Raw genomic sequence first — 4229 nt, 5'->3', positions numbered from 1 at the left:
GGCTGCATGTGGCCCGCAGGCCGTAGTGTGAGGACCCCTGGATAAGAGTATTGAGAGAAACTACCTCTCAAGTCATTCTCCATATTACAATTCTATGACTCTACAAGTCCAGACACATAGATGGTGAGTCAGTAAGAACAAAGGAAAACACTAACAGAATCCAGACACTAAGAGGTAGTTATTACCATGGACAAAATAGTACACTACTCCTATGGAAATAACACAGGTATTTTTGCAAGTTTCATTGATTAGTTTCATGTAAGTGTATTCGCCACTGTGTCAGGTATTGAATTAAGAGGTATCCCTTCAAACATGTGTACCTTCTAAAAGCTCACAGTCTACAGGAAATGTAATGAATGATTTGAGGGTATCTGAACAGACACATTACAATTTACTTCAGGACCAGGGCGGAGGGTCTCATGGGGACCAGCAAACAGACCTGGACCTATGTAGGGTTTTAGGGGTTTTTTGTTTGTTCTTCCTTTTCTTTCTCTAATCTTTTCCCTTTCCTTTTCTTTCTTCAACCGTATGTTCTCTTATTGTTCGGACTAGGACATGGACTGTTTGCCTAATTAGATGGGTTGGACCATGGGAGGGGAAGCCTGGGGAGAAGGCAATGGGGCTAATGGCCCTGGAAGGTAGAGGGGGAAGAAGGAGGTGGGGGAAAGGGTGTAGCAAGTGGACAGTGCCGTGGACAGGAGAACAACTAGGGAAGTGGAACCAGCATCTAGGAGAGGTAGAGATCCTGTGAGGATTAGAGCAACACCAAGCTAGAAAGGAAGCACTACGAGGTGGAAGAAGGGGAAAGTGATGGCGGGGCAGGAGGAGGCAAAAGGAAACAGAGGCAAGCTCTAGGAAGCAAAGGCATAGACAGGGAGATTAACAGAGGTGTGCACTTATGCAAATACATTAATCCATAACAATAGTGGTATTGGCCTATGCATATATATTCATAAGGCAATACACTGAGGCTGAAGATGGGCCTTGAGCCTCAGCTCATACTTTCCCTCAATACAATAACACTTTGTTCTAACAAACTGGCATTCTGTGATGCTCACCCCCACCCCCACCCCACAATCGCTGAAAACAAAATGGGTGCATAAGCAGATGTGGTCAAGACAGAGGATGGTGCAGGCTATTAAAAGATATAGTGTCTGGGGTCTTAAAGGCTTGAAGTTAAACAAGCAGCATCTAATAGTGAAGCAACAAGCCCACATGGAAGAAGAACACCAGCCGGTGTGATCGTGAGGTGTCATCGAGACTGGGCAACTGGCATCAGAAGATTCACAACAAACAGCAAACAAACAAACAAAAATGCATTGATGAGAATTGAGTGGGGTTGGAGCAGAGACCCAAAGCTCATCTATGGACAATAGAACATGCCCCCACAGAGGGGCCACAGGGAGGGGGTGAGTCAATCAGGGTGCAATAGAGCACTAATGGGTCACACAATATACCTCTGTTCCCTGAAGGCCTCCTCACCCCCTGCTATCACGACCCCAGTGCCTCTTCCCAATCTAGACTAGACAGGAACATGTACCTAGGTATAGGCAAGAGATAAAACACAACACATGGAACCCAGGAACAGAAATGGGAATAGAGATACAAAAAGGGTAGTGGGAAGGGGGCCAAGGTTGGGAGGGAGTGGGGCACTGATCACAATGAATAGTACATAACCACACACCCCCATCCAGGAGGAAGAACAACAGAAACCAGAGGGGAAGGGGGACAGCGGTCGGTGTGAGATTTGAAGATAATTAACAATCTACAATCCATCAGGGGGGCACAAGGGTTGGGGAGGTGGAGAGAGAGGGGAAGAAAAGGGAAGCTGATCCCAAGGGCTCAACGGAAAGTAAATGTCTAGAAAAAAATGAAGGAATATATGTACGAGTATGTCAGATACAATTGATGTGTGGATTGTAACAAGAGTTGTAAGAGCCCCCAAGAAAATGATTTAAAAAAATAAAAAAAAACCAACAGGTGCCAGGCCTCGACTACCTCCGCTCAACAGGGAAAGCTGAGAAACTTGAGAGCAATGGCAACAATAAATAACTTAACAATCTTAAAAAAAAAATTTACTTCAGGTATGCTTAGGAAAGTCTTACAAAAGTATTCATGGTAATGTTCAAGTTGAATCTTGAAGGAAAACTCAAGAGTTCTCCAGGATTGGGAAAAACACATTTCAAGCAAGAGGACCCGCATGTGCAAAAGATCTGGGAAATGGAATGGCAGGGACCTCTCCAAATGGTAAAGTGGTCTGGAGGTGCCTTGCAGTGGAATTACACAAGGAAGTGTGCAGAAATAAGGTTGCACAGATAGGCAGACCAAAACATTAAAACTCTGGGTCATGTGAAGGAGTACTTAAGGTACTTTGGAACTAGAACTATATAGTAAGATTATACTTACATTGGAGAAAGATGAAACTGGTTGGCAGCTTACCCAACTTCTAGGACAGAAGAGCAAATTAACAAACTAGTTAAGAGTACACACTCTAGAGGCAGGATGCCATAGTTCAAATTCTGGTTCTCATGCTAAATAATAATAATGTTTGCTCTCTGCTCATCCTGTGTCATATGTTGGGCATGTTTGTTCCTTTAATCCTCACAACAGTCCTACAGGTAGGTAGTATTATTACCCTTTACAGATGATGAAGCTGGATCTCAGGTAAGAAACTTGCTCGGAGCCTTTGAAATAGGATAACTATAAAAAATGGGACTACATTTCCCAGAAGTACCTCTCCAGGTCAGTTGCTGAGATCTGAAAAGTAGCAATGAGTCAGCTGCTATTACTCTGAGGGTCATTGTGTTAGAAGCCACTGAGTCAGATCTCATTCAGAGCAACGTTCTATATATCAAAATGTTGCCCATTCCCGCGCCACACTCAGAATTGTTGCTATGTTTGAGCTCATTGTTGCAGCCAGTGTGCTAATCACCACTGTGTCATTGTAGTGAAAGGTGGGGAGAGACAGACACAAACGGACCAGTGACACTTCTGCACCCTAACTTCCCTAGTACCTCTGAAAGTTCTTGTATAAGGTTTGATGTGTATAATAAAGTCCTTATCCCCTGAACCAACCACGGCTGATACATTTCATCATCCTACTGCCAAATTCTAACCTCTAAGCCCCGTTTTCTGACAGAAAATTGCCTATTTCTCATGGTCCCTCTGGAAAGTTAGAGAGATCACTTTGACTTAGAGAGGAGCCAAGCCAAGAGGCCAAGATCAGGAGCCCTGTTGTATAGGCTCTTCAAACCAATAAATTTCAGTCACTACAACTTCACATTCAAGGTGTCAATATTCTCTGCATATCCCATTTTCCAAACCTATCATTGATCCAGTCTTTTTTTTTTAAATCATTGGATATCAAGGATTCACTTATTTTTAATTTACATTTTACAGTTTTTCCTGACATATAATTCATATGCCATACAATTCATTTGAATGTATAAAAGAGTTAAGCAATCATCATCACAATCAATTTTAGAACATTTTCTTTATTTTTGTATTCATTATTAGCTCCTCACTTAAAAGAAGTCAATTTAAAACAGCGGTGTCCAGGCAACTATACATATAAACAAATAAAATCAATTGGCAATAGAATGCAGCAAGACAGATAGACTTCACCACAGAAAACAGATACCCCCCAAAAGAATCACACTCAAAAGACCCCACAAGACCCCACACATGTTGGATCACCAAGGGAGCTGACAGTAATTCAGGGTTTGCAGAGTTTGGTATGATATTACAGAATGTGATGACATGACTATGTTTCCATAGAGCAGCCTCTGTTAGGGCTCATACTATACACAGTTACTGCATGCATTGCATTACTACATATGCTGCCTTACCGCATGTACACAATGCAGCTTGTATAGTTTGAGGCCTAACACAGGCTGATATTCCAGAATGTAATGACATGACTGCATGGAGCAACCTGTATTAGGGTTCATAATATATACGCTGCATTGTGTATGCACTGCGTTACTGCATGTGTTGCGTTAGCACTTCCCATACATATGTGGTAATGCTGTGTATACAATAACGCAGCACATGCAATAACAGTGTTTATACAACGCAGCGTGTATATTATGAGCCCTAACGCAGACTGCTCTATGCAAGCATAGTCAACACTGGGTCCAGATGACTCGAATTCTATCTTGCAAGACTGGCTGGACCAGAGGAGGTACACTGGTACAGATAGGAACTGAAAATACAGGGAATCCAGGACG

The sequence above is a fragment of the Echinops telfairi genome, unplaced genomic scaffold, assembly GCF_000313985.2.
Source record: "Echinops telfairi isolate 266 unplaced genomic scaffold, ASM31398v2 ScPeMD7_18;HRSCAF=68, whole genome shotgun sequence".
NCBI classification, from domain to species: Eukaryota; Metazoa; Chordata; class Mammalia; order Afrosoricida; family Tenrecidae; genus Echinops; species Echinops telfairi.
Note: the sequence above shows the minus strand (reverse complement) of the source record.